This window comes from Spinacia oleracea, chromosome 2 (assembly GCF_020520425.1).
Source record: "Spinacia oleracea cultivar Varoflay chromosome 2, BTI_SOV_V1, whole genome shotgun sequence".
In the NCBI taxonomy this organism is placed as follows: Eukaryota; Viridiplantae; Streptophyta; class Magnoliopsida; order Caryophyllales; family Amaranthaceae; genus Spinacia; species Spinacia oleracea.
In genome coordinates this window covers 48551357-48572722 of record NC_079488.1, presented here as the reverse complement: position 1 = coordinate 48572722, position 21366 = coordinate 48551357, and positions in this window count along the sequence as shown.

Genomic DNA, 21366 nt, shown 5'->3' with positions numbered 1-21366 from the left:
GGGATTGAACTCTTGAAATCGTATCGAGATTGTAGGGAAACCGATCCTTAATTAACTGTTGTCGAAGTAGTGGTGCGTGGAAGAAGGAAGGAAGGAAGGGAGCAAGATGGAGAAGTGGGGAAATGTTTAGGAGGTGCGTGGAAGAAGGCCAGTGATTTTTTGTTGTTTTTGGCGAAGACCGTATGTTCTTTTTTTTTGGGATAACTTACTTAGTAATATATTACAGCGTTTAAAAAAAAGCGCTGTAGTATATTAAGAAGTAAATTAATGTTGCTTTGTTTAATAGCAGTATAAAATAAAGTGCTGTTATTTGACATAATTAATAGCGTTTTTTGATAAGCGCTAATAATTAGGAGCTGTTAATTAATGTTTTTGTTGTAGTGTTGGAAAAGACGAGCTACAGAGAATCGTGGTTTGAAATGGCAAACATGGATCGGAGACCATGAGTTGTTGCGTGGGAAATTAAATATTAATTTCTATGTTCTAAGATATACAGCTGGAAAGTCTTCCACATATCCGTGAACTGCTTGGATAAGCAAATCCAAACAAAGCATCACTAGCAACCTATACAGTTGAAGTAAAAGTACTTATTGCCTAAGAAGCAGTCAAACAGGGTTGTTTATGTTAAAGAGTTCTTCTCTGAACTTGGGTGGATCACATGTCTGTTGACTTAATGGTTCTTCATTGTAAAATTCGTAGAACCACTATTATATTTAAGCAAGAATGACTAGATCACAAAATAAACATACTCAAGAGATCTTATCATCTATCTCAAAGAACATTTTATGAAAAGGATATATTAAGATTGGCAAAGCATGATAACAAAACCTATGCAACAAGTGAGAAACAACACTCACATTGTGGCACTGGAAATCAAGCATAGCTTTGAATTCCATTAGTTGTTTTAAAGATGGGTTAGGGGCCCATGGTTGTAAAACACTTGGGTTGAAACATTTATCATATATGAAATGTATTTTCATATTCCATTTAATCTTGGTTTAGTATTAAATGATGAGTCCCTTAAATTTGACGATATATTCAAGATAGACTGTCAGGACCAGTCCTGTGACTAAGAAATGTCTAACAAGTGAACTTGAATGTCTAAAGTTGAAAATGGTCCCTGGTCGGAGTTTTCTATAAAGATGGACGCATAGAAAACGCTAGACGACTAGAATGCAAGATGACTAGTAGTTCTGTTTCTTGAATTATGTGGACATGGCAATGTCGTAATCATTTGCATAGATACTTAATTTGGGAAGACTAGTATCGGACAGACCTATGAAACTTTAATGTAAGAGATGAAAATATGTCATAAGTAAATTGCATTAAAATTATTAGACACTAATCCTCAATACCTGAGTGATTTGAGATTACTTGTTTGAAAACTGGTTACTTTGACGTTGTCAACCGTCGCACCGTAAAAGGAGGCTATAAAGGCAACGCTCGGGTAATCACCTATCAAACGAAGTCTAATCTCAAGATCACAAGATTGGGATTGTCCTCCCATAAATCGGGATGAGATGCTGAAAATTGAACAAGGCCACTCGGAGAGCTAGAAACAGTAAAATGCATGGCCGTGCTCAGATGAATCATAGGCTATGATTATCTGTTTATTTGATCAGTTGAACTCTGAAACCGAGAAACACCTCTAGACATAATAAGGATGACAACTCTTACCTTATGTTCAAGAGCAAGCATCGAGTGACAACGGAATTAGGAAATGCACACTTGTCCCTAAGGACAAGTGGGAGACTGAAGGAAATAATGCCTTTGGTCCAAGTATGCATTTAATGGTAAGTCTAATAAATGCGGTTCAGTGTTAATTATACAAGTTAATAATTCAATGAGATCAAGTGAACTGTATGCCTAGCTAGAGGCCGCTTCGGTTCAAGTGGATTAATGATATTAATCCACAACTTACTCTTGACTGAACCCGTAGGGTCACACAAATATTACGTAAACGGATCAAGTATTAAATGGCATTAAATACTCCATCTATGGATATTCGGAATCGACGGATCTTGGTTCTAGTGGGAGCTGAGATCGTCAAAGGCAAATAATGAATACTCCGGAAACTATGATATTGTCGGAAACGGAAATATGGATCGTATCGGAAATATAAATATTATCCAAGTCGTAGATGTTGCCGGAAGCAGAAACATGGTACGTATCGGAAAATATTATCGGAAATGGATATATTGCCGGAATCGGAAATATTGCCGGAAATGGAAATATTGTCAGAATCAGAAATTTTATCGAAATCGGAAAATAATTCCGGAAACGGAAACATTAAATATTTGTTCGAAACGGAAATTAATTCCGGAATCGGAAATGTTAAATATTGTTCGTATAGGAAATGAATTCCGGAATCGGAAAATTAATCGGAAGCGCGAAGTACGAATAAACATCGGACGAGCTTGCTAGACGCAAGGCCTAGCACGAAGCTAGGCCCAACGCCTAGCAAAGCCCGCACGACCAAAGCAAGCAAAGCCCAAACGTGAGCAAGGCCAGCAAGCGCGCCCCTCGTGGGCTGCGAGCACTTGCTGGGCCTGGGCTCAGCGCGCGCGCGCATAGGCGCCCCTCGTGGGCTGCTGTGCGTGCGTGTGTGTTTGTGCTTGTGTACGAAACCTTTATCGATTAGGATTCGTATAGATTGATTTCCTAAATCTACTAGATAATTAATTAATTGAAATTAAGTTAAATTCAGATTAGTTAAATTAGTTTCCTAGTAGGATTCTAATATCCGATACCCATACCCTATAAATAGGTGATCATGGTTCATAATTTATAACGAGTTTTTCAAAGTATTCATACGAGTTTTAGGCATAAAATTCAGTCATTATTTGCTGCATAAAAACCGAAAAACACATAGTACCTTTGGGGCAATTCTAGTTAATTAAACCTAAGGCGGATCCGGACGTGCTGTGGACTATCTACGGAGGGACGACACTTGGAGTCCTAAAGACTTGTTCTTGTTCGGTTCGGGCGCAGCAAGGGAGGGCACGCTACAAAGAGTATGCATTCTAAATTATGCTAATTGTTATATGGCAATTAATTTGGAATCCTGGCTTTTATGGTTTTTCCGCATGATTTATATTCATTTATATGTATCATAACCTAACATGGAGTGCAAACATGTGTGATTCACGATGGCCATAGATTCCCTTGTGATCCCTGGTATGGAGATCCCTCAACGTACATCCAGTGGAGTAGAGATTGAGAGTTCGGGGGACGTTTACTAATACGGGGAGTGCCCAACATTAGCCCACGCGGCGCGGTCCTTACTAGTTCAATCGTGACGATGATGGGACATGCGCTATGCTACATTACTACTCTGGATTGATTTTAATGCACAGATATTTACTAAACAGATGTCAAAATGCTGATTTAGATTTATTAAAGGGGCTTAAAATACCGATTTGTCCAGGAATTATCTGATTTAGGCGCGAGAAATATAACAGATTAAAGTTAGCATATTTATATGGCGGGGAAATAAATAAAAATATAATTCATGTTACAGCCAAGCCTAGGCTTTACTATGTTTCTAGGAACACCTACCACTTGACTTTACTAGCTTTCCGTTTGGCTTTCGAACTTTCCGACTGACTAAATATGGGACATGATTCTTCCAGAGTTTTGAGTATTTTGGGCTTAGGGTTGTGTTTAGGTTTCAGCAGCACTTCGACAGTATTCAGCGATCAGGCGGTCGTGTGGGCAGGGTCTGCTTAACAGTGTGTTAAATACGGCAGACACACGAATCGGGACTTAGAAAGTTTCGGTCAATACTCAAGCTTAAGGGTTTATGGTTGGAATTGTGTGTTATTTTCCGGTTTTCAGAGGCCCTATTTATAATAAAATAGGCCAGAATAAGATAAATTTTGGAAAGGCAATTTTCCAACTGAGATCTGCCGAGCCCTAGAAAATTTCAGCGCTTGGATCAGGAGTGTTGGTTATTTCTAGTGCTTCACATTTGTGCGCCAGATCTATTCTGGTGACAGCGCGCTAGATTAATTCTATCTTTTTGCGTGATCGTATAAGAAGCAAACTGTAGCGCTGGAATTAAGCAACGCTTGTGGTTTGTGCGCTGGAAAATAGTAGCGCTTGGACTGTCAGCGTTGGAATTTTCCAGCGCTGGTGTTTCACTTCATCACCCCAGTCTTATCGATTTTTTACCGAATCTTACTCACATTTTCTATCCTTTAGGAACACGAGTTGGACTACAACTCTTAGTCCTTTCCTAATGATGAATCGTAAGGCGATTCAAACACTTAGATATTTTATCTTACATGGTTGCTATTCTGGGCAGCGTTCAAGCATAGCAGTTACTATAAATGGCAGTTTCTAAAAATGGAAATGTGGCTTACGGGATTATCAGTCAGTCATGGATCGTTCATTGCATGCTTAGAAAAGCTTAGTCAAGCGATGTTTGGTTTCATCATCGAACACATCGTGTCGGGCCTAGGGAGTAGGCGTCTACAAACCGTATGGAGAATGGCCATTCCTTTACCCCCGGGGCTAGCCCGAATGTAGAACACATTCATGTTGGGCAAGGTAGAAATTCGTTTTGCACAAATAGATTTTTGAAAACATGCATGAAATGCCTAGAATCACAATTGTACTCGAATATTGTACTTGAAAAGCTTTCCTTTCGGCATTCGTTCTCGAAGTTTGGGAGCGCTCTTTCATAGCTCAAAATCTGAGCTAAACTCCCACTCGAATATTTAGGGAGAATGGGCAACCAGCCACTAGAAGCCACTGTGCTGAAAGCAGGCAGCAGCGCCAGACGCATGGCCTGCACCCAACGCTACTGCTGGCATCCAGAACTTGAGCGTAGCAGTGGCAGATTGCTTATAAGTTGCCCGTATACTCGAATTTGAAATTTAGAACTCCCAAGTGAAGTCGCCAGATTTTAGGGGTATTTTTTGTATTTTTGTAGGACAATCCCTAAGGCTTTTGAAATTTTGAAGGAGTCGCCACCAAACATTTTAAGGGTCCGGTTTGGAAGGACGAAAATTGACTCTTTTGGATAAGGCATTGAATCTTGAAACCGAATGTGTGAGATTCGGGTACGGGAACGAACCACTTATTTTGGCAAAATTTAAAAGTACATTCGAATACAAGACAAGGATCGTTTTTGTGAAATCCTAATCATGACACTAAGTTGGTTGAATCATGCATTTTAGAACATTGAAATTGCTACTTGTACGTGGTCACTTCGCTTTAAAGCTAATTAAGGGAACCTAAGACCGGTTTGTCCAAAAATTATCTTTGTTAAGCGTGATGTAACCTTTTGTGTATTTTTTTATTTAGCATGTTAGGTGATGAAAGCGATAAACATGTAAAGCATCATCACAAATAAGAGGAATTATCGAAATGCGTACAAAACCACATCGCCTTGAAAAGACTAGTTAAGAGTGCGATATTGAAAGTGCGATATTGAAAGTGCAGAATTGAAAGTGCGATATTGAAAGTGCAGAATTGAAAGTGCGATATTGAAAGTGCGATATTGAAATGATGATATTGAAATTGCACTATTGTATTTGAAATCCGAACGCCAAGCAACTTCTTAATAATAAGTGTGCCCGACACGGGTTCAATTCTCTAGAAAATATTAACTTTAGATGAGTTGCTCATCTTGAAGCATCATTGATTTTCGAAACTTGAACTTGAATGTAGAACTTGAATATTGAAATTAAGAGTTTTGACTCTTAAAGATTAGACTTTTCCATGTTAAAAGGCCTCACCTTCAATACGCTCCATGACTTGAAATTGATTCTAGTTTAAGGAGAAGTTGATCTCACTTAAACATCATCGAATATTGAATATAGAACTTGAATATTGAAGATAGAAATTGAAATTATCATGTGTTCTAGTTTGGAAAAGGGTTTGCACTTTACCAAACATCCTTGAACTTGTATAAAGTTGAGGTTTTTTGAAGATTTGATGATGATTGTTGTAAGGAATACTTTCAAGGATGAAAGCTTCAACTTACTAATCATGTTTTTTGAAAACAATGCATAAAGATTGAAACTTGAAACTTGTAGAAAGAGTTTGGATGATCATTTGAGGGGGGTTTCAAGTATGAAATCCCCTCAAAAATTACTCTTTTTGGCATTTCCTAGTTCAAGTGTGTATGAATCAACACAAGAACATCATATGATTAGTAAACTTGAAATTAGAAAGGTAGAAACTTTGATTGAATCATGGTATTTTCTATTAGGGATTCGGTTTACCTTGCTAGTTTTCCGATTTGTACTCCCAATTGCTTTGATATTTTAGAAAATTGTAGGAAAATTGAAAGTTTGGAAATTGAATTTGTATTTTTTTTTGAGAGAAAAAAGTATTACGACGTTGTACTGAATTTCCCCCCCCCCCTCCCTCATTTGGATGAAAATTCAGGGTTTAAATAGAAGATTATGCGGCTAAACGCCAAGCCATGTCAGCGCCCAGCGCAAGGGCAACGCCTGACGCAGGTGACGTGTCTCAGGTCCCGCCAAACAAGGACGATGCCTCCGTCCTTTTCTTTTGTTTTGTAGCTTTGTACCCTATACGATTTTTGGCATGTAGATTTTCTTGAAGGAAATATGTCCTTCACCCAAGGTGCATTAGTCTAATACCAAGGTTTATATTAATTACGAACAATTAATTCAGTGAGATCAAGTGATCGGAACAGCTAGCTGGAGAAATGCTTTCGATTAGCAAATTCTAATCTATATTAGGCTCACAGCTTATTCTTGACTGAACCTATAAGGTCACACCATTGGCATGTAACAGATCATCAGATTAAATGAATCGGAAATTCATTTTATAGCTTTTCGAGAATTAGTTCGGAAAAACATAAATATACGATATGCTGTTGGATCGGAATCGTATCGCGAATATTCGTAAGCTAGGCGAAACGAATAATCGTATCGTACGACAGTGATCCATCAAGTAATATACGATAAACAATAGCCGTAAGACATTGGTCGCAAATACGAGCCAGGCAAGGCTGCCGGCCCGTCGAGCCAAGCGCACAAGCACGCAAGGCCCAACGAGCCAGCAGCTCGCCAGCGCGGGAGCAAGGCCCGCAGGCCTGCAGCTGGGCGCGCGCGGGGAGAACAGCAGTGGCAGCAAGCAAGTAGCGAGGCCCAAGGCCCATGGTTGTGTTGCTTTGTGCGCGCTGCTCGTGGGTTTTGTGCGTGAGCTGGCCGGTTGAGGCCTTGTGCCTTGGCCGGTCATGTTATAACCTTTATGGTTATAACATCTCTCCATTCATTATGTTTTTCCACAATACACACAACTAATTACGTACATCAGTTTAACCTAAATCAAAAAGAGAAACCATATTCTCCTTTTGCCTCCATTCAAACTGTTCTTCCCTAAAAGCTAAAATATCTTGAGTGACGTCTAAGCTACGAATCTCAAGACGGATTTGAACGTGTCTGTGAACCAAGTAGAGGAACGACATTTGGAGTTCTTATTCGTGTTCGTGATTCGTTGAACTAGGGAAAACACGCTACAAACGTAAGTCTGTTTGATCTGTACTTTATACATGGTTCCTGACTTTGGGGATTATTCCGTTGCGTTAATATGTATTTAACTGTATTCCCCTACAATGGTATCATGAGCAACATGTATTTTAAAGTACTTTTTGGCATGTTAATATGTTTGTGATGTTGTCGAATTTTTTCTGAAATTTTCATGAATTTACTAAATATTTCTATATTATTGGATACATCATAGAATATGTTTTGGATTGGTAAAATTTCGGAAATTCAATTTTTCTGGCCCTAATCTGATTGAAACGACGTTTTAAGATCAACGCATGAGAACAAAATCGCAAAAACAAGCCTCGAAGTTTGAGTTTTTGGGCGTTTTTGTTAATTAATGAATTAAATTAACAATTTTGGAAAGTTTTTCAATTAATTGCTCGATCTAAACTACTCGGAATTAATTGAAATTTTGCCCTACTGTTCTTGGGTATATTTTAAAAGTATGGTAAAATTTTCAACCATAAATGTAAAGTATAAACCCTATTTTTCCCTAAATTGGTGATTTTAGATCGTAAATTGATTTTAATAATAATTTAGATCTGGAAATTTGTTAATTGGGAAAGGGAATATAATTTCATGTTAAGTGGCAGTTTTTAAAAATTTATGGATTAAAATTTTGATTAGATTCGTTAATTTTAATCATCACTTAAACCAAATTTGATAAAAATCTGAAATTTAAATGTTTAGAACGATTTAAAATTTTGGATTGGATTATCAAACATATTCAATTTTTTTTTGATATTGATCGTTCATTAAATTTGAATGTTGTTAGCCAAGATTTATAAATTTCTCAAAATTAGATTGTTAGAAAATTAATTAAATCACCCACTTTTTTATTTTTCGAAAAATAAAACGATTAATTTTGTTAATTTTAAGAAAAATAACTGCATGCAAATAACGTCCCGTGAAATTAAAAAATTATTTTTTCCTAGTTAATTGGCTCGTATGGCACGAGCCAAAGGCACGGAACAAAGGGTGTGCGTCGTGTGTGGCTGGGCGTAGCCCATGCGCGCTGCACCCCGCAACTTGGCGCAACAACAAGAGGCAGCCAGCAAGCGAGTTGGGCGTGCCAGCGCGCGCTGGCCACAGCAGCGAGCAAGGCAGCAAAGATGCCTTGGCTCAGCTACGAAGCAGCGAGCAAGCAAGGCAGCAGCGCTGGCCTTGGCTTGCGAGCAGCGACGAGCAAAGTAGCAGCAGCAGCGCAGCTGCGGGCTGTGCTATGCGGGGGAGGGGCGATGCTCCTCGAGGCCTCGTGTGGCACGCAATGCACTAGGCGGCATTGGGCTGGGCGCAAGCCTAGCCCGTGTTGCATAAATTGTCTATTTTGCTTCATTTGGGCTTTGAATTTAATTTTTGCATGAAATGCCTAACGGTGGATTTTTTGTTTATTTTATTTTATTTGACTTGGGCCGGGCCGTAAGTTTAAATATTTAAAAATTAAATTATCCAAATTAAAATATTGGTTTAAGTGGGAGCCATTTAATTAAATTAAATGAAATAATTATTTTTAATTATTTTCGTAGCACACCATTATATTAATTAAATTAAATTTTGATTAGAATAATTCTAAGGATTAATAATTCGAAATTGATTAATCTTTTAGGACGCGTTTTACGTGAACGTGATTTTTTTGGGCCATTCATGTAAATACTTGCATAGAATATATTTTATTTGGGTCATTCGTTTTAGGACACGAATGGATGAATGCATAGAATATATTTTATGTATTGCAGGCACTCAAGGTGACTAGTATGGCCAATCTAGGATAGTTAAATACGGTCTGCGTACCGTTTTATCTTTGAATGTAATGTTTTAAATATGGTATGCGTACCATTGAAATTTTGATGTAATTATTTGATTATTTCAAGTATTTCTAGGAAGTTTAGAACTTTAAGTTAGCTTTTGAATGAAGTTCAAGACGATGCCAAGCTAACAAGGTGAAGAAAGATTGGATGCTTCAAGACAAAGTTTTGGTCCATACTAGTTCACCAAAATTAAATTTATGCACTATATATATTGTGAATGAATGCATATAATGCATGAATGTTGTTTGTATGCTCGATTAGATTTAGTTTACTAAATAATCGAACCAACATAGAAACAACTAGGTCTAAAGTAATATTGAGTTTAAAATTGCCTTCCAAATCAAGCACTTACAAAAATCTAAGGATCTAAGGTAGTAGGTTTCCGCCAAAGCGAGGTGCTATTTTAGTTGACTTAGATGGTAAGGTATCCCAAATTAAGGAATACGTTGATTGTGGTTTTAACTCAAACAACAATGGCATATGTTGTGGCAAAGGAATAAATTATGGAATTAATTTGTTAACCAAGAGTAATTTGGAGATTACTAGCAATAGGTTTTGCTTACCTAGAATCTTAAAAGACTTAAGACATGCCAAAGCTGCTTAAGAATTTAGGACTTTTAGGGTCTTGGAATCGTTTCATTTATTTTGGACCATGTTTTATTTTTGCATGAATGAAATGTTTAATAGCTTTAATGATTGCATAATCGCATTTATTTCAAAGTTATCAAAGATTATGAATGGTTATTTATTGCAAATTCTTTTCAAATGTAGAATATCTAAAACAACAATCAAAGCATCAGAAATACTGGATGTCGAGTTAAACTTGACTAACTTTCTTGAATGAGAAAGGAAACTTATCAAAGTTTTAAATGTTAACGACATAAGCTATGTCATCGAACAACCTTTTCCTAGCTATTATGCGCGGGGTATGACTCCAGAAAGGTACAGAAGTTTGGCACTTCACAAGTACCTTGTCTCGGAACTTATCGTAAAATCTATCCCTGAAAATTGGAGAGGGAGGTTCATTACCTATGAGCCTCATGCACTCCTAAGTCATCTAAGGGATAGATGTCGTGTGAGGTATAAACCCAATGGCCAAACTGTTGGCCACGGCCCCAGGTGGCGAAGAGCCGACATCGAGGTGCCAAACCGGTTGATGAATTGGCTAATTCAATGAGAAATCTCAAACTCATTACCCCACACAGATCGTGTCTAGAGAACGAGCTTCTAGAGGCACAAAAGCGCAGTTACACGGCTAAGATTGATAGAAACACACCAATTCGGTCTCATATGAATGTGATGATTGGATTGTTCTTCATAATTGAGAGACTTGGTGGTTCCGTCAAAGAGCCAATAGCCATAGCACTTGTGCTAAACTCTCTTCATAGGGATTATGAGGGGTTCAAGATGCACTATCTCTTTAATCAGAAAGAGAACACATTCAGTGAGCTTATGGAAATGCTCGAGAAATTCGGGAGGATCCTAAATTTCAAGAAAGACCTTTTGAATGTGAAGTGCACTAAATTCAAGAAAGTGTGCAAGGGGAAGAAAATCAAGGTTGCATCTTCATCCACTCCCGGAGGGCAACTGGCGCCTTCCAAGAGCAAGATGAAGAAGAACGATTCTCCTTCTACATCGCAATGCTTTAATTGTAATGAAATTGGTCATTACAAAAGAGATTTCCCTAAATTAAAGGAAGAAAAGCAGGACGGAAATGTCGCTTCCACTTCAGGTATGTATGTTATACATTGTAATCTTGCAAATTCTACTTCTTAGGTATTAGATACTGGTTGTGGCTCACACTTATGTTCCAATTCACAGGGACTAAGGAGAAGTAGAAAGCTTGATAAAGGCGAGATGGATCTACGCGTGGGAAATAGAGCACGGATTGCTGCATTAGCCGTAGGATCTTATTTTATATCTTTGCCTAGTGGTTTTGTTTTGGAACTAGAAAATTGTTACTATGTTCCTAGTATCACCAGAAACATTATTTCCCTTTCAAGTTTGGATTCTAAAGGTTTTAGTTTTCAATTTAAAGACAATAGTTGTTCTTTTTCTTTGAATGGAATGTTTTATGGTTCAGCACAACAAGAAAATGGTCTATATGTGCTAGATACAACAAACAAATTTGTAACATAAATACCAAAAAGGCTAAAACTGGTGATTCCGATCTCTCATATCTGTGGCATTGTCGATTTAGGCCATATAAACACAAAGCGCATGGAAAGACTTCAAAGGAAGGACATTCTAGAATCATTCGACTTAGAGAAGATTTATCAATGCGAATCTTGTTTACTTGGAAAAATGACAAAGCGACCTTTCTCAAAGGTGGGAGAAAGAGCAAGCGAACTACTAGGGCTAATACATACGGACGTATGTGGGACTATGAGTATGAAAGCTAGAGGTGATTTCAGCTATTTCATAACGTTTACGGACGATTTCAGTAGATATGGCTATATTTACTTAATGAAACACAAGTCTGGATCGTTTGAGAAATTCCGAGAATTTCAAAATGAAGTAGAGAATCAACATGGCAAGAAAATCAAAGCTCTAAGATCAGATCGAGGAGTTAAATATCTTAGCCACGAGTTTGATGACCATCTAAAAGAATGCGGTATTCTTTCTGAATTGACTGCTCCGAGGACACCTCAATGGAATGGAGTGTCGGAACGGAGAAACAGGACCTTACTCGATATGGTAAGGTCAATGATGGGTCAAGTCGAACTTCCTTTATAATTATGGGGACATGCGTTGCAAACAGCAATACTCACATTGAATCGTGCTCCGTCAAAAGCTGTTGAAAAGACTCCATACGAATTATGGACTGGGAAACTTCCAAAGTTGTCTTAATTTTCTGAAGATTTGGGGTTGCGAAGCATATGTCAAGCGATAAATTTCGGACAAGCTCGAACCAAAATCTGACAAATGTTTCTTCGTTGGGTATCCAAAAGAAACTAAGGGGTATTACTTCTACAACAAGTCAGAGAACAAGGTATTCGTGCTCGTGACGGTGTCTTTTTGGAAAGAAATCACATTTCCAAAATGACAAGTGGGAGAATAATAGACCTCGAAGAGATTCGAGACGAATAACAAACCAAGAACTCTTTAGAAGCAGTTCAAGTTGAAGAACCTTCAAGGCCTTTAGAAGAGCCAGTGGGAGTAGTTCCTCACGACGTTGTTTCCCCTCGTAGGTCACATAGAACTAAGGTTCAGCCGGACAGATGGACATGTGTCCTCATGTCTGAAAACTTAGAAGTTCTCATATTAGAAAGTGATGAACCTATGACCTACAAACAAGCTATGACAAGCCCAAGCTCCATAAAATGGTTAGAGGCCATGAAATCTGAGATAGACTCCATGTCTGAAAATCAAGTCTGGGATTTGGTTGATTTGCCGGATGGGTTTACACCTATCAGATGCAAATGGGTCTTCAAATTGAAGAAAGACAAGGATGGAATTGTATACATTTACAAGGCTAGATTGGTAGCAAAAGGTTACAGGCAAGTTCACGACGTTGACTACGATGAAATCTTTTTATGCTTAAGTCTATTCGGATAATCCTTGCGATTGTCGCATTTTATGATTATGAAGTATGGAAAATGGATGTCAAAACTGCCTTCTTGAATGGTGTTCTTGAAGAGACTGTGTTTATGACACACCCAGAGGGTTTTGTCGATCAAAAGAATCAAGGAAAGGTATGCAAGCTTAAGAAATCCATCTATGGATTAAAGTAGGCATCAAGGAGCTGGAATATACGATTTGATGAAGCAGTCAATGAATTTGGCTTCATCAAGAATCTGGACGAATCTTGTGTATACAAGAAAGTCAGTGGGAGTAAAATTGCATTCTCAGTCTTGTATGTAGACGACATACTTCTTATTGGAAACGATATTCCTATGCTGGAGTCTATAAAGACTTGGCTTGGAAAGTCTTCCTCAATGAAAGACTTAGGAGAGGCACGGTACATATTGGGCATCAAGATCTATAGGGATAGATCTAAGAGGATGATTGAACTAAGAAGAGCACTTACATTGACAAAGTTCTAGCTAGGTTCAATATTATGATGGGAGCCAAGAGAGGCCATCTACCCATGTCACGTGGCACATATCTAAGCAAGACTTAGTGTCCCAAGGCATCGGATGAGCATAGAAGGATGAGTGAAACTCCATACGCTTCGGCTATTGGATCCATCATGTATGCTATGATTTGTACAAGGCTGGATGTTTCGTTCGCACTTAGTGCAACGAGCAGGTACTAGTCAGACCCAGGTGAGGCGCATTGGACTGCTGCCAAGAATATCCTAAAATACCTAAAAAGGACAAAGGATCAGTTTCTGGTCTATGGTGATAAAGATGAGTTGATTGTTAGAGGCTATACGGACGCAAGCTTTCAAACCGACATAGATGATTTCAGATCACAGTCTGGTTTTGTGTTCTGCCTTAATGGCGGAGCAGTAAGCTGGAAAAGTGCTAAGCAAAGCACTATTGCGGATTCTACAACGGAAGCCGAGTACATTGCTGTAGACACCTACTTTTGTCCCCATTCCCGAAAGGGTAGGTTCGATGATGAGAACACAAATCTCCAATTGGCAACGCATCTCCTATAAAATAACGAATCTCAATCACCCTTTTCATTTCAGCCAAAACTGCTATTTATGGAAACCTGCTAAAGATAGTAACTGCCGTAAAAGGTAGTTGTTAAAAGTGGAAAAGTCATAAAAGATAGAAACCTGTCAGAATTAGGTGTTGCACTCCAACATAAATCCTAAAAGAAATAGAATTTGCATTCCTAGTATAATTCAAAAATAAGAGTTACGTATTAATTAAATTCCTAACGAACCTAGAGTTCGTAACGGGCCCAGACGCATTCCGTCATAAGTTAATACGCACTAAAGGACTCGGATAAGTCTCGAAAGCTCCGTGTTCTAAGAGTCCAAATCTGACAAAGAACTCGGCCCAGATCCCATTTTTAACGCCTGGTTCTGGGCGCCGAAATCTTCGGCGCCCAGCCCTGGGCGCTGAAAATGCCTGGGGCCGTTTTATCTCCGGATTCTTTTTGGATTCGTATCCTAAAATCTATCTTTCCACGCACTCTTTTCCTATAAATACAGCCTAAAATCGACGTGAAAAAGAAACAATGGCATAATCTGAGTATTGACTCTAGCCTTAAGCCTAAGCCTCACGCTGCGAAATTGATCCAGCGTTCTGCCGCAATCGGCCCAAAAGTCGAACAGAACGCATCCTGCCCCTTGTAGCTGATGAATTAAGCCTAAATACTGGAACATTGCTTGGAAACCCGAGATTCGTTAAATAAAAGAAGAAATAGCAAAGCCAAGTGGTTAGTTTTCTGAGAACCGTAACGCACCTCTCAAGGGTGTGTTGTAATGTGTCCCTCATATGATTTAATCGCTTGCATCACCCTTTTATAAAATTGTCGAACTATTAACTTGATTGATCTATCACGCCTAATAAGATAATACCTTGGACAATTGAATTATCATGCTAGGTACCTTAAATCAATCTAAATAAGATAATCACGATCGATTTAGTTTTTTGTGTTGCATATTGCTAAAATTAATTCAGAATAGTTTAATAGTTTAACGCATGTCCCTTCAATTATTTATGCTGAGCTAGTAAGGATAACCTGCCTCTGGAGTTATCGATGAGCACTCCTCTCGGTAGTTACAGTCCCCCGAACTCTCAATCTCTGCCCTGTGGGTGTACGTTGAGCGATCCCCACACCAGGGATCACAAGGAAACCTATGGCCGTCGTGGTCGAACATAATTGCACTCCCTTTATGTCACGATAACCGGGTTTTGTCAGTTTTTCTCATTGTCGTTAAAAACTGAATGGCGACTCCTATATTACTAGTCGATTGGGTGTAAACTCACAGGAAATCCAATTACACTTGATCTGACAACGTCACGCCCACGAGGGACGAGGTCACGCATTAACCTCGTGCTTTTTCGACCCCCTCACAATGGCGACTCCACTGGGAACGTTAATGAAATACTCGTGCTCGTAAGTAATCAAAATAGCCGAAGGGTGAAACGATCCTACTCCGCGTTTTATTTCCTTATCAAGTTGGGACGACCTGAAAATCAGCATATTAATGTGAACGGACAGAATCGCATAACGAATCTTGGCTCCCTTGGTGTGTTTCATCTCGGGAGTTGGGACTAAGGATACCCATCGCCACTCGGGGGGTGCATACGCTTCAAATGTTGTCCACTCGGCACTTTCGCTAGTAGTACACCTGTCCCAAACCCAATCGCTCGCCCACTAGGTCCTTCTCATTGGCGCATGCCCCCTTGGCTTACATCGTGATTGGCCTCTTGGGACGAAATTCGTCTGCTGAATGCACTACCTCGACCGGGGCATGTGTTGGATCTACGATAGAAGCGGTACCAAGCCGGCGCAAATATTACCCATAGAAGCCTATCATAAACTACGTGACATATTATTTTGCTTCATGTTGTAATGTTAGTTACGTGTAGCGAATTATGTGATTGTGTGTGACAAATAATACTAGAAAACCAACGACCCTAAAAGTTGCCCAAACATTCATAAACACCAATTGGCCAAAGAGTTATACCAAAATACGTGTCCCGCAGCCCCGGTCGATCGCCACAAAAATAAGCGATGCCCAGGACAGCCTGTAACGGATCCCACAACGCTGCACAACGCGTAAAGGACGTTATTAGGCAAGCACGCAAAATTAAGTCGTATGTACGAAAAAAGGATAGACGAACAGAATACGAGTACCAGTCATGGACGCATTTTCAGCGCCCCTGGCTGGGCGCCAATCATTTTCCACGCCCAGCCTGTGCGCCGAAGTTGCTGTCTGGCATTTTGGTCAGGCGCAGCAGCCTCGGTACCCGCGCATAAAGTATACGTAGCAATAAAAAAAATTCGTAACAAAATTGCTACGAGGACGTATGAAAAAAGGCACTCGATTCTATGAACGACTTATAAAATAAACAACTCCTTATGTCGTCATTAGGCCTCCAATGACGACAATGTTCGGCACCAAAACCGAGCATGCTAATTAAAATGACCTTAAATGTCACATGGGCAAAGTATTCAAAAAATGATGTTTGAATAAAGTTTTCAAGGAAAAATAACGTTCGAATAAAAAATAAATAAATCCGAGTCTAGACTAGGCTATGCCAAAGTACAATCTAAATCCTAAGTCTTAGTGGTCTTATACATAGAATCGGTCCTAATGCTTGGTGTCGTTCTGCAAGTTAAAAGGTTAAACCATATTGAGTCTCCCTTCCTAACATTTAAATCAATAAGCACCCATATGTAATTGTCATCCCTTGCTAAGAATCTACGGCCTCAATACTCTCTCTCACCAATAAAAAGAACATATTATGTAATTCAAGTATTTGCAAAATGGAAACAGTCACATTCTGAAAATCATTCCTCCATAGTCGCACAACCCCCAAAGTGAACCTAAGGTGTCAATACCATTGGCAAAAAATTAATGGCCTCAAGGCTTATGATCACATTGGGTCACGACTATCATAGTCCTCTCGGGCCACTCACTCCTTGAAATACTCCTAAGTACGGACTAAAAGATTTTCCATGAATGCAACATGACGAACCATGAAAATACCCAAATCGGCATGCCATAAGGCTACCATCGGGGTAAAGCAATACACACTAAGAGGGAAGCCGCACTAATGATTCTAGTCTTGCGAAAATGAAAATTCGATCTCCCCAACTAACTACCTTGCCAACATTAAGCAAAATGGCGCATGACAAATGAACACCCAAGGGTTAAAATCTAAAGTGTCAAACCAACGAAAGTTATGGTCCAATTAGCCTAAGTCTGAGAGTCGCTTGGTCAAGTATTATAGGCTTACGCCACGTCATTATTTTGAGTCTAGGCCACCTCCTTGTATTCATACACGGGTTATAATCAGAAAAATTAATGAAAGTTCGAGTCTAAATCACAACTTCCAATTAAATCCCGGAAACTGGAATCTGAAAAGAAGCAAAAAAAAAATTATTTTCGATGTAATTCTTTCGTTAAATTTCAATAAAGTAAAAACAACATTTTGAATCTACGAGATTTGCACATTTTAAGAAACGACTAGATACGCTTGCAAAGTAAGACAATTTAAAGGTCCACCCTAGGCCTACTAAAATTAAAGGTCCACTATAGGCCTACCAAACGAGGCTCACTCAGTCTCGCCTCGTGACTCAAAGACCACAACCATCTACAGTTAGAGAAAAGGGAGCCAATCATTTTCCAAGCCCAAATAAAAAGGGGGAGAAATCCCAAGCAAAGAAGAAAAAAAGAGAAAGAGAAAAGGGAAAGCGAAAAGAGCGAGCCATGAAATACTTAGCCCGTACCTCCCAAAGTGTGAAATTTAACCAAGTAAACGAAGGAAAAGAATTGAGTCAACCAATCCAAATCATACCACAAAAACTACATAAAATTCTACGATCTTCTACCCTTTCCAATCCTCATGCTTGACTAATACCTATACAAATTATCCTATCTCATTCAACCCATCTTTCAAGCCGTCTTGAGTCACGAATAAAGAAAAAGACAAATGAAAAGTACACTCTACGCTTAACGTTAAAAAAAAAAAAAAAAAAAAAAAAAAAAAAAAAAAAAAAAAAGAAACTTTGCAAAGCACCTTTAAAGTTCGTCTAAAAAGAAAAAGAAGCATTTAGCGCACAAAAGAAATTCGCAAATATTTGGCACAAAACGAAAAGGAGCAGCGCAAAAAGGCAGCCCATAACACATTTTCAGCGCCCAGACCTGGGCGCCAAAAATAATAACGCCCAGCCCAGGGCGTCGTTCTTGCTTATCACTTTTCAACTCCCAATTCCTAAAAGTGTACGTATATTTTCCTATATACATACGGAAGAATAACGAACACTTGGGGGTAGAAGATCATATAAAATACGCAAAATACGCGCGCTCCAAAATTTTGGTACACTTATTTCAAACATTACGATTCCACTCGAACGTACTTGTTTAAAATCGGCATTCTAAGAAACCATTTTCTGGCTAAGAACTATGCAAGACCTGATTCCAAATTAAATCTATTTAAGGCGGATATGTAGGCAATCCATGATTTGGTCCAACCAATTTGCAAAAATGTTAAAGCCTATAGAATAACAAGAATAAAAAATAGAGTCCCTTATTGAAATTTAATTACTTGCACTCCAAGTCGAAAGAAAAATTTAAGTCAAAAGAAGAATACAAGTCATCAAGATGCCAAAATGAGCACACATCGAAAAATAATAAGGGCACGTACCCTTGCCAGAAGGAGCACTCACACTCCTAGGCACTTAGCCAATACTCAAAAGATCGCTTTGCCTCAATTGAATGGAGGCTAGCGCGAGCGTCCACGACCTCTAAAGTACTCGACTTGACCCTCCCTAAAGCAAAGTAACTCACTTAAAGACCTTCTTTCACCACTAGACACAGTCATAATCGCCAACAAGTAGTAAAGGGAGTAAGCTTGCAATAAAGAGGATTGTTCTACGGCATCGCCCCATTGTTCCTTCGAACTCAGGGCACCCGTTCATGGTAATTCAAATGCTTGCAAATCCACTTTGAAAAAAATCAGACATTGTCAATAGGACTTGGCACTTAACCAAGGCTCACCCTACTCAGACATATGACACGGGCATCTAAAATCGAAATCTGAAAGCATCATCAATGAGAAGACATAATAGCAACTGGGGGCTAAAAATTGAAATGAAAGAACTAGGGAAAGAACTAAGTATACCTTGACCTTTTGTGCAGACATACACCAAGTAAATCTAAGTCAATTTGAAAGCGGTTTATATTCCCGCAATCCTGGAAATGATGGCCTTAAAAGCCTAAAGCATGTGCCACACGGGCACAAGTAATATCTTGACGCCTGCACCCTGGCTTCCAGCAAATCCTTAGACAACATTCCGAAAATCGTAACAGTATTTTGATTCACTCATCCTGTACGAACCCTTCTATAAGTCAACTTACTTAGGACACCTCGGATTGTACGCAGTAGGACTCGGATTTCAAATAATTTTCAAAGACTTCTTCGAACATAATAAAGTGTCGTTGGTTTAAGCTAAGTATGCATTTATCTCGGTGTTGCAAGTGAGTCAAAGAGATTTCTAAATATGATTATGGGTAAAGAAAGGCACCTAGCTTTCGGTCAAGGCACACTTCAACATGTGACTACCTTGACCATGGCAATGTCGCACAATACGACATTTACAAGAGAAGTAGCAAATCACTACTCGAACGTACCTCGCACTAAACGAGTCTGGTTCAAACTATTCATGATCCATGTCACCATGAATGCATAAAAACGTATGCCAAGCATTATAGCACCAAGCCAATCCCGTAGCTACAATTGGGGGCTTGAGAAAAACACTCTAAAAAAGCTCGAAATGACAATTTTATCGCAAATTCTCGACGCTAATGCTATACACACGTCATAGGGGCACAATCCTAAGGTTTGATCGTGTAAAACAAACCTTAGAATGGCTACAACCCCTCCCAAATTCTAAGCGCTACTTAGAATATATAAAGTCACCCCACTAACAAGGGTAACTGAAAATCGCGAGTCACCAAAACTCCGATCAAACTACTGCACATAACGCTCGCCCTACAAGCGCCCGTTATACAGTCTACGTCGTTCCAAAGCAAAAGCGAAAGAAAAATCAAGGATAAAAAAAAACATCTATGAATCCTCGCATCGAACGAAGTAATAAGCCGTGCACACCCACGCAGAAGGTGCTACACTTGTTCGAGCACCTGAACAAGGCGTGATGAAGTACTCCAATGCAAAAAATAATAATGATATCCCAAACACCTGGAAGAATGTTCTAAGACACGCTGTTAGGCCACACAAGCCTACGTCGCACCATAAGTTCAACCATCCCACGGTACAAGTCTAAAAAAAGAGTAAGGCATATTGCACTAATGCGGGCACGACCAAGAGCATGTGTAAAAGAGGCAAAAACTACTCATCGCCCAAATTCAAAATGCAAGCCACACGACTTCTACATTAAGGATTAAAGGTAGGAAAACATTACCTACCACAGAAGGGATAGCTCGCACCTACACAAGCGGAATCCCAAAGCATCTTTCTCGAAAGAACTTACAAAAATCGTACGCCAAAAGGAAGCATCCCAACATGCATACTTGGGGGCTCCAAGCTACGAAACGACCATAGCAAAATAAAAAATAAACAAAAAATCTCAAAGCAAATGTTTGAACAATCAAAAGGGCACGATGCTTGAGCCCACTTCATGAATAGGCCTGAACCCTATCAAGCTTCTAAGCAAATTATTCAACATCAGTCACTGCTCAAAAAAAAAAAAAATTCAAGCGAACTGATTAATGGACCGCACGCAACGGCCATTCTATGAACGCTCGTTCGCACATACGTATCATCATCCTAAGTATCGAACATTCACGAACGCGTTCAAAAGGAAAAAATATACGAGCGATTAAAGTCTTACGCCTTAAGGTATGTTCCTCGGGCCATATAGACTCGCCTACCTTCAGCGGAATCGCCTCAAAGCGACAAACACCGTAGTCCACCAATCGGCTACGGCTTCTCGAGAAATCATCATGATCACTCAAACTCATTTTGATTTCTAATTCTACGTTCCAAAAAATAAAGAAAAACAAAAGAGAAGAGAATACGTAGAATTTCCAAGTGAAATAAACGAACGAACAAGAGGCCAACTGTGTCATCAAAAGACCAGCCCAAACAACATTTTCAATGCCCCACCTGGGCGTGAATTATTTCTAACGCCCAGGCCTTGGCGCCGAAAATGAGCCCAGGCCCAAAAGAGGCCCTGACTTCTATAGGGTCCTGTCGTATCCATTCGACTCGAAAATTGCCGATTTCTTTACTGAAAGTCGCACCTCACGGCTAAGAGTAGCACACCACTACAAAGATCGCTCGCACTTACGAGCACGATCCCAAACACGATCAAGGAAATTACAAAATACGTATCCCCAAGGAACCTCTTTGACAAGAAATGACCGTCAA